At 36.0% G+C, this 10,356-nt stretch overlaps 1 long non-coding RNA gene across 1 annotated transcript in view; it reads left to right on the top strand.

The window, feature by feature from the left end:
* LOC144438179 (uncharacterized) overlaps positions 1-6,809 on the top strand; it is an 8,211-nt gene extending 1,402 nt beyond the window's left edge. Inside the window, exons 2-9 of the long non-coding RNA XR_013481027.1 lie at positions 470-543; positions 2,328-2,362; positions 2,732-2,784; positions 3,844-4,038; positions 4,655-4,768; positions 5,440-5,487; positions 6,043-6,169; positions 6,697-6,809. This is a non-coding gene — a long non-coding RNA (uncharacterized LOC144438179). The remainder of the gene's footprint in view (positions 1-469; positions 544-2,327; positions 2,363-2,731; positions 2,785-3,843; positions 4,039-4,654; positions 4,769-5,439; positions 5,488-6,042; positions 6,170-6,696) is intronic.
* The last annotated feature ends 3,547 nt before the right edge of the window (positions 6,810-10,356 follow it).

The raw sequence follows: 10,356 nt of genomic DNA, 5'->3' as shown, positions 1-10,356 counted from the left end.
TCCTAAATCTAATAAAAATATCTCTTTTGGGTTAGAGATTATTCATATACCACATTGGCATCCAGACTATTGCATCAGTTATCAATAAATCTAACCAAGCATTCCTTTATTTCAATGTGTGTGCCTTGGTAATGAAGAGTGTCAGAAAACTTGGCATGACAAAATTTAAAGGAGGTTGAGGGATGCCAGGTGGTACCAGATGTACTAACAGGTTTACCTGATTATATATTTTATTACGTTTTATTTTTTAAACCCCCCCCCCCCCCAAACAAAAAACAAAAAACAAAAAAAAACCACCCAGCAACGCTCAAAACATGCCATAACTAAAACAGACGAAACAATTCTAGAATGGTCAGAAAAACATTGTTCCCCCCCCCCCCCTCCTGCACACACACACACACACATATGCAGGCACGCACATTCCTACTTTTACTTACTATATTGTAACCTTCACAATTTGGTATGACAGGGTGGAATTCCATGGAGGTAATGGAATATTGGGAAGTGAGAAGAATTCCTGGAACCAAGGTTAATTATACCAAGGTATGTAATAAAGATGATGAAGTTTGTAATTCAAGTACTTGGCCCATCAGTGGCTGATAGATTCTCAACTTGGCACTGCATTGTAATCTGCATATCCAGTGTGACAGTTTGCTGGACCAGTTGAACAATTCTAATCAAGCTGGGGAGCAGTGCAGTGTTCTCCACGAGGGGTTTTTGAGGGGCGCACCGCCCCTCTGTTTACAGAACCGCCCCTCTGTTTGCGTTCAGCGCCCCTTTGTTTTGGTGTGAACGTCTTCAAGAGATTCTATTCAATGCCGTTAATGAAGGAAGTGAACAGCGACACTGCGTCTATCATCATTTATGAACTTATTTATCGCCTTGATTATAACAATGGTAGCCGAAACAAAAACAGTAAATGTAGTACCGTCGTAAAGTAGAAGACGGTACGTTGGTAGTTTCTATGGCCGGGTATATCAAGCCGGTAATTTCCAAGCCTTCCCGTATACGTAATACAGTACGCATACGATGTACGATGTCACGGCAATTTTCGTATTGTATCGATAAATACGAACAAAATCCTAAAATTTATACATGTTCTTTAGAAATAACTACTCCGGTACGGTTCCATGGTAAAATTTATGTCCTAAATGATCACGTTTGGATGTGAATCGCGATCGTAGTACCACGAGGTAGCTCCGATGTGGCAGCCATGTTTGTTACTGTACATTTGCACTGAACGTATTCGGTTATTCTTAGCCCAAATTTGTCACATTAAAAATGTACGTATTTCCGGCAAATTTGGATGAAAAATCATTTTCCATTCATGAAAATTAAAAGGGTATCAAATTTTAGAGAAATAAAGGAAAATGAATTGTTTTCAATTAATTTTTATGAATGACATGCACATTTACAAGGTGAAACCAACAACTCAAAACTAAGTGATAGCTAGCCTAGAGGTGCATACATGTACATCAACAATGCCATGTGTTGTCACTCCTGTGTGTAAAACATGCTTGCCAACATTACTATAACATCGTTTGTGTAACTGTCAACCTCCTTCCTGAAATTTTTACATTGTGTATTATGTGAAAGGTTTGGAAATTGGTGATTACAATACATTTCAGTACATTTTAGTTTGCTGAATGAATAAAATAGGAGTTTTTGATTTTGGAAACTTTTTTCACTTCCTAATATTATGATCTGGAAATATGCTAATGATATGCAAATACATATGCAAATTAGGGCGCCCCTGTATTTTTCTAAATTGTGGAGAACCCTGCAGTGGATTGGATTAGACCCTCTAACACAATACAATTAGATAGAATTGTATAGCCACTGGAGTGGTTTTATCGACCAATCACTGCAGCAAAGCTAGTGAGCAAATATATTTGAAATTTAAAACAATCTGATGGAAAGTTGGTCAGATATTCACTGTAAATCCTAATTAACCAAACCAAGTCAAGTGTGTGTGTGTATGTATGTATAAGAAAATCCCAAATTGCGTATTTCATTTTTCTCAGCATGTACTCTTGTCAAGTTTTACTCTCAATTTCAAAATCCACTTCACCCTTCAGACCTGCTTTCAAGATGCAAAAGCAATACTGAGTAATCATTAGTTAAAATGAATTACACCTGAGTGGTAACCACGGTGATGACAATATAATCCTAGCTCGCTTCGAGTTCACGTGAACGAAGATGAAAACTTGTTCCTGTTAGATTTGCCTGAGTGGTACCATCTCAGTGTTAACTTTCTGCCAACATATATTTAGTCTTATACCTTGCCAGAAGGTAATGTGTTTTCATTTTCTTTTCTCATTTAACAGATGAAGACTTTGAAAGAATCACATGCTTTAATCAGGTAGGTGACATCCCTGAATTAACACAAGGCATTGAATTTTGAAATTTCACAAAATTTTGATATATCAATGCTGTACTGGAATTGTTCTGTAAATCATGATTCTTAAACTTTGTGGAAACTTAGGAAGCACTTTTGTAACATGTGACAAAATACACTAAGATATAATAGGATTTCTCAGTGAATTACTATCCACGATGATGACAATATAACCCTAGCTCGCTTCGAGTTCTCATGAACGAAGATGAAAACTTGTTCCTGTTAGATTTGCCTGAGTGGTACCATCTCAGTGTGTTCTCCCTACTGAATCCTGGCATATAGTTATATCTTGTCAGAAATCTGATTATGCTTTCATTCTTCCCTATCAACCAGGTTACAGACTGGACATTCACAAGATTATCAAGAGGATGACACATCTCCATCAGGTAGTTGCATCTTTTTTTTCCCCACGAGTTACTTATGTTATAAGTAGCACATAGATAAAATCTACTAGAACCCTCGGTATCATTTAAAAGAAGCTGTAAGTTGAAGATTTGTTCTCAACATTTGGGTTCTCTAACTTGCTGAAAATTGTGTAGTGTTACAAGCCAGATTATGGAAATTGGGTGTCTTCGCATTATGTTTCTATAAAACATGCCTTTTATCAGTCAATGAAAATCGATTTTCAATTTTAAGCCACTGTGTTCTGTTCAGAAACACTGAAAGAGCTGGGTTGATCCAAATCTGATGTAGTGTACTGGGTGCAATTTCTTCCTAGCACTTACATTTATCTTCATATGTGAGTGCCCGTTACCTACATCTGACACAATACCATAGGTTTTCTTGAGGCTCACGAGAACACAGTGAATTTACTCAATGAATGAAAATGTGTAATGCACTAAAACATTATGGGTACAGTGCTTCAGAGCGTTCTGTTCAAAAAAGTGCTTGAGCACAGAGTGCAGACAATGATGTTATCATTATGGTTTGGTGGTTCTCTTTCTTTCACTTTCAAACATCGAGTGTTATATTGTAAGGGAGATTCTGATTGGCTACTCATAAAGTATGAGATTGGGGTTGAGAAAACTTGTGGTCTTGTGTCAGATGTAAGTAGTGGGTGTCACAAAAGAAAAATGGCCGTAAACGTAAGCGCTAGAAAGAAATCATGCTGAGTATAGTAAGACAGATTCTGATTGGCTACTCGTAACTACGAGATTGGGTTTGAGAAAACTTGTGGTTGGTTGGTCTATGATGATTGTACTTCATTGAGATAAGCATATGTCTGAAATACATTGCTGACCTAAGTATGATTCTGAGACCAGTATTACTTTATTATTTTGTAGATTTGTGAAATTTTGTTTCAGCTATCCAACGTAATCATTTCATCCATACATGCTGAAACTCTAAGAAATGTCCATTGAAAAAGAGAAAGTGTGTTCTCCCTTTCTTGGCAAGTTGTATAATTAATCTTAACCTTGGGCTTTCTCTTGTTCCTTCCCACAAAGGTTTTCAGAGTCGCCAATCTGACTGGTTAGCATATCAAGAAACTGCTAGAAGAAAAGCTTTGCCCTGAAGTGTCTAGCTTTCTGTATTTTGTTGACCTCAGCACCATTCAAGATTGCTTCCATGTATTCACTGGAATGTGACGTGTGAATAGTGTCTACTACTAAGTCAGCATTTGATCCACTGAGTCAATCAAGGTAAGAAGGCTGTTTTGAAGGATTTTCTTTAGTATAGGCTTTTTCATGTTCAGTCACCTTCCTATAGAATAGGTCTTGGAGATTCTTGCCATTCATTGTGTGACGAGGTCATTCATAGGTCGCCCTATTTAATGTGCCAACAAACGGTATACTGTGATACAGCAATCTAGCATTTATGAAGTGTTGCGTGGCCTAATATGCAACTGTATTTCACACAGGGGAGTAGTTTTGTACAAGTATAAATTTGACTCTGAACTGTGTAACCCAGTTATTTACCACTATGCAATATCCAGTGCTGCATTCTAGTTCTCAAGGGTAGGATAACCTTATCTGCCATACTACAGGATGTAATACCAGAAATTGAGAGAGAAAGGACCAGGCTGAGAATTTATGACAAATATTTAAACAATTTGACCAAAATTCTTGACCCCTGATGTGATTTACTTGTACAAACACAAGTTCTTCATAGCTACCAAACTTTGAGAAAAGTTTGAAACAAGTGCAAGTTCAGAAAATGTATGAGGTAATACAATACAATGTTACTGAACACTATTTTCATTAAATGAGCAGTGTGCACTCTTTATATAGCATGGCTAATCTATTTCTATATTCCCAGGGTTTATTCAAGGTTGCAACATTGAGGAAGAAGTAGTTCATCTGTACATACAAGGTCCTACTTCTAGTTACACAGGCACGTGTGTGATTCTTTAGACATACCATGGATAACATTGTAAGTGAAATAACACATGTCATGCCTTGATGTGTAATTCCTTGAACAACTGGAGGACGGAAGATGAAAACATTCAGTCTTCAACCTCTGTAAAGTTGTCCACCACCCCCTCTTGTGAGCATAAGATAAATCAATTGAGAGTGGAGGAGTTGGGGGGGTCTTTACCACATTGTTGCTACAAGAAGTCATTCACATCCAGCATTCCACAATTCTTTGGTACATATTTATTCCTGCGACAGAATAATCTAAGAGCCATTGGAATACATTTTGTTCAATGTCACGTCCATGTTAAACCAGACTGTTCAGTATTAAATGCTTGGTATTTTGGTGTCATTGAAGCTTGCTTAGTGTAATACTATACATGCCATCTCCTCAGGAGCCACAGTTGTTGAATGTATCATACTTTCCTTTCATGGCCTGTCTGTATTAATTTCAACCCTGCCCTAGCATGGATCTGACCTTCTTGTCTTACCATTGTTGTTAAGTTTCAACTTAAGTGATGAGCAGTGATGATATAATGTCTCGTTCGTATGATGCGATGCAATATCAGCTTTTGATTACCACAATGTATTAGCTTCTGAGCTCATGCAGCATATCATACAAGAACTATCCTTCAATTGAGAGATTTTAATTGTCACAAGTATTGATAATATTTATATATTATGTTACAGGTAGCTGAACTGTGGTGATAATATGGAAGGGGCTCCAAGTGCAAACAGGTGATTACAAAAGATATTTTAACAGTGTTTTTGCTAAGGTTTGGGAACCCCGGTAACAGAAAGGGGGAAAGAGGTAAAACTGGTAGTGCTTCCCATGCAATGTATCATAGTTTAGGTGGGGAACCCCGGTAGATTTTACCTACTTACCGCCCTTAAATAAAACACTGTTTAAATCTGTGATGTTCTTGGAACTGTTTTGAGGCCATGATGAGTGCAATACAAATGACTAAACATGCATTTTTGAAGGAAAGCAAGGAACCTCTCCTAAGTGTTTCTAAAGCTGTAATATGTTGACTTTGTCACAGTATGATGAGATCCATACACTCACAGACCTGTTCTGATTTCTGTGAAGACTTGTGTTCTCCTGATTGTGACAAGCTTGCCCATGATTTCTGTTACCAAGTTAATCCTCTTCCTACCGTGGTGGTGGTGGTGGTGTGTGTGTGTGTGTGTCTGTGTGTGCGTGCGGTACAAAACGTTGAACCAAACAGGATTAACTCCCTACAATGTCTTCACATAATCACTAATACTATAGTATTTTTTCTTTAACTTCAGACTTTCACATTACTGTGGATGTAGATACAGATCACAAGAGAAGAATACACCAGAAGTAAGACCTTGCAAATCTGATGTTGAGTGACGTTACTCCTGTTTCAGGGATCTGTTCTAACCACTTCTCGAGGTAAACATTTACAGTCCAATGTGTTCACCATAGTATCACTACAGCACTTCAGTTGTCATGAACTGAAATGAAATGCATGTTGTAGACATATTTTTAGGAAACAAGAAGCAATGAAGTGGTCAAAGTCTTCACATAAATATTTGTGATAAAGTGATATAAATTTGCAAAGCCTCGGTGCTTCTAATTTATGAGAGACCTTATCTGAAAAGAATACAATACATAAGACTATTTGGTCATTAATTTCTAAATCTGCTCATTTGCATGACATTTTATTTTCCCACCTTGTGACCTCTTCTCTGATAATCCAGAAACCATGAATTGCCCATTTGGGATAAATAAAGTTATTGAATTGAATTGAATTGATACTTGTTGACAAAGTGTCTATGATGATAGTCTTTACCGCCCCAGGCTGAAAAGCAGTGTTGATTGGTTGGACTGAGAAACTTTGTAAGGCCATGATTGTGTGTCCACTTGTAACCTTGTGGTATATGATTCTAATGTACATTCTCTGGTTCTTATGCCGTCAGATATATGAAGATACCGGTAAATGCCTTCTCTCAAGATGCATAGAATGATGGTTCAAAATGAGAAGAAATGAAAAGCTTCAGTTTTGAGTTATTCTTGTTGCTTGATTTGTATGGAGGTGCTTTGAAATAAAGTTTTGTTTAATTTACAAAGTGGATATAGTCAGTTTGATGTTGTGAACTGTGATTGTAAATGTGGTCAGTGCTTGGATGGTGTGTGTATGTGTGCAGTTTCTGTGCAAGCAAAAAATGTTAGAAGACCAGAGAATAGTCTTTGTCTGACTAATTTCGTACTGTATAGGAACACATTGTTGCACAACAAATTAGAAACTCTGAATTTAGCACAGTAATGTGAGGTTCAAAGGTAAACCCCCCACCCTTTGTCATTGCAGTGAAATACAGATTAAATGTATACATTTTATCATGACAAGATGGCAGGGTTCAGATGATACTTTAAAATAGAAAAATATGCTTGTTTGAGGCAAATTTGATGGCAAGCACCTCTGATATGAAAAATCGAACATAACTACAGAAGACCTAGGATAACTAGACTAACAAAGGGCTCTACATGGTTGTTGTATTGAATTCACCTATATGGTACATTGCTCCTGAAATAAGTCAGCCTTTGTCATTTTAGCCTCCAACGGACACTGCATTGTATACCTATCATAATTGTAGTGTGCAAGACAAATTACGTCGTAAAAATAAAATATGTATGTGGTGAGAATATTACTCTGGGTCATAAAGCTTATGGCATATCCAGGGTTAGAAGGTTATGTTGAGTCAGAAGACGAACGAAACAGCATAATTAAAAAAAAATCGCTACCTACCTTATTTGCTGCAGTCATGTTATCGGAAACCAACATTTTATTTTATTTTGTGCCCAAGAAACGGTAAGATATGCCGTGTTGCTCCACCCTCAACAGTCCACTCACACGTCGTACCTTACAGACTAGGCATAATACTATAGTATGTTCTGTTCAGACTTGAGTCTAAAACTGGTCATTTCTTCGGCCTGGGGTGAGTAGGTTGATTTTTTACATCATGCAGACAAAAAGTCTCTGATCACACAAAACAGGTTGCCCCCCCCCTCCCCAAGCACTAGCAATTTTTAGGCTTTTCAGACCATTTCGGACAATCGTTTCCAAGACAACACCGTCATGTATTGTAAACACGCGCATAAACACTAAGTTCATATGCTTTCATTAATCTACTTAGGGGCAAGGTAATGAGATTAATTTATTCTCACCTATGTCTCAATGCCTAGTTTTCTCCGTCAGTAAACCGATCGAGGCCACGGTTGAAACTACTTGTGACATGGCTAGTGGCTAGAATTTAGAGACGAGCTGAAATTATCGATATAATTAGGATTGAAATACTGGTCCTAACACAACCATTATATTACTATTATTAGTTTCATCTTAAGTTTTCTTCTCTTTATGACAGTGAATGATCCTGGGCTCCCTGGGTACACGATACGAGTAACGCTGAAGTAAAGCACTTTCTCTGTGTGCTACACTCGTTTATAGCATCCATATCAAGTGTAAAAGTATACTGTTTCATTTGCTAATTGACCTCATTACAAAGGCCACATGCTAGGCTTGTAAATAAACCAATTGAAACAGTATACTTTGACACTTGATATGAATTCTATACAAGTGTAGCACATAGAGAAAGTGTTTTACTTCAGTGTTACTTGTTGACTTGTTGTTGTAAACAGTTAGTGTCACGTGAGTTGTATTGCATTGGTAGCATTTCAAGAAAATTATTAAAAAAAGCATGTGCCAAACTTTGTTTGTATGTCACTGTTAGCAAATTTCATGACCTTGACGAGTGTGATATAACTGCGTACCCGGAGGTTTAGTATATCGTCTAGTTATGTACATGTATATCGGATTAAAAATATGTATACAATATCATGTATCTGACACTTGCAACCCATATGTTTCATTCGTGCATAAGCTTTTTATATCTATGATAATGTCACGTGACTACAGATTTTTATTGGTTTGGGGAAATACTTTCAGATGAAAATTAAAATAGTGACACTGATAATTGATATATCTCGAGGACCATAAATTACCATATGGTGTATGTATTTTCCAGATTTTTATTCTTTGTCAACTAGATTTATTCTCCTCTAAAATGTAATAGCTGGTTGTAAATTACATCGATGAACTTTGAAATAAGTGACAAACTAGCTCATTCAGGAATCATTTGACTCCCGAGAAACCCGCGTAAGGCGATCGCCAGAATAAATTACCCCTGACTATGGAAAGCCACAGCTGACTTAAGTGTGCAATTACTATTATTGTATGAGCAAATACTATGTTATTATGTGCATTAAATATTTTATTATGTGCAAATCTTAAGTTATTATGTGCATACTGTATTATTCTATGTACAGTTACTATTATTATATGCGCTAACACTATGTTATTATGTGCATTAAATATTTTATTATGTGCAAATCTTAAGTTATTATGTGCATACTGTATTATTCTATGTACAGTTACTATTATTATATGCGCTAACACTATGTTATTATGTGCATTAAATATTTTATTATGTGCAAATATTAAGTTATTATGTGCATACTGTATTATTATATGTACAGTTACTATTATTATATGCGCTAACACTATGTTATTATGTGCATTTAATAGTTTATTATGTGCATAATGTATTATTATATGTACAGTTACTATTATTATATGCGCTAACACTATGTTATTATGTGCATTAAATATTTTATTATGTGCATACTGTATTATTATATGTACAGTTACTATTATTATATGCGCTAACACTATGTTATTATGTGCATTAAATATTTTATTATGTGCAAATCTTAAGTTATTATGTGCATACTGTATTATTCTATGTACAGTTACTATTATTATATGCGCTATCACTATGTTATTATGTGCATTAAATATTTTATTATGTGCAAATCTTAAGTTATTATGTGCATACTGTATTATTATATGTACAGTTACTATTATTATATGCGCTAACACTATGTTATTATGTGCAAATCTTAAGTTATTATGTGCATACTGTATTATTATATGTACAGTTACTATTATTATATGCGGTAACACTACGTCGTTATGTTATTATGTGCATTAAATATTTTATTATGTGCATACTGTATTATTATATGTACAGTTACTATTATTATATGCGCTAACACTATGTTATTATGTGCATTAAATATTTTATTATGTGCAAATCTTAAGTTATTATGTGCATACTGTATTATTATATGTACAGTTACTATTATTATATGCGCTAACACTATGTTATTATGTGCAAATCTTAAGTTATTATGTGCATACTGTATTATTATATGTACAGTTACTATTATTATATGCGGTAACACTACGTCGTTATGTGCATACAGTAGTTTATTAAGGGCTTTCGTTAAGATCCCCCGCTAGAGGGCACACTTTCTCGCCGATTCAAACACGCACGCGCAGACTCGAGTTGCTGTTGTGTTATCCTTTTGTGAGCACGTCCCGTCGTCGTCTGTCATGGAGTCCCACGTCTGTTCTGTCAGATTTAGGTCTGTCAGCTTTCACAGCACGTTTCTTGACAAAGGGAGTCACTTTCTCTCATGTGCTCGACATGACTGAGGAAAATTTAATAAGTTTTCCTTTC

This window comes from Glandiceps talaboti, chromosome 7 (assembly GCF_964340395.1).
Source record: "Glandiceps talaboti chromosome 7, keGlaTala1.1, whole genome shotgun sequence".
Taxonomy (NCBI): Eukaryota; Metazoa; Hemichordata; class Enteropneusta; family Spengelidae; genus Glandiceps; species Glandiceps talaboti.
The sequence above is the reverse complement of the archived record's forward strand: the minus strand, read 5'-3'. Positions and strand labels throughout refer to the sequence as shown.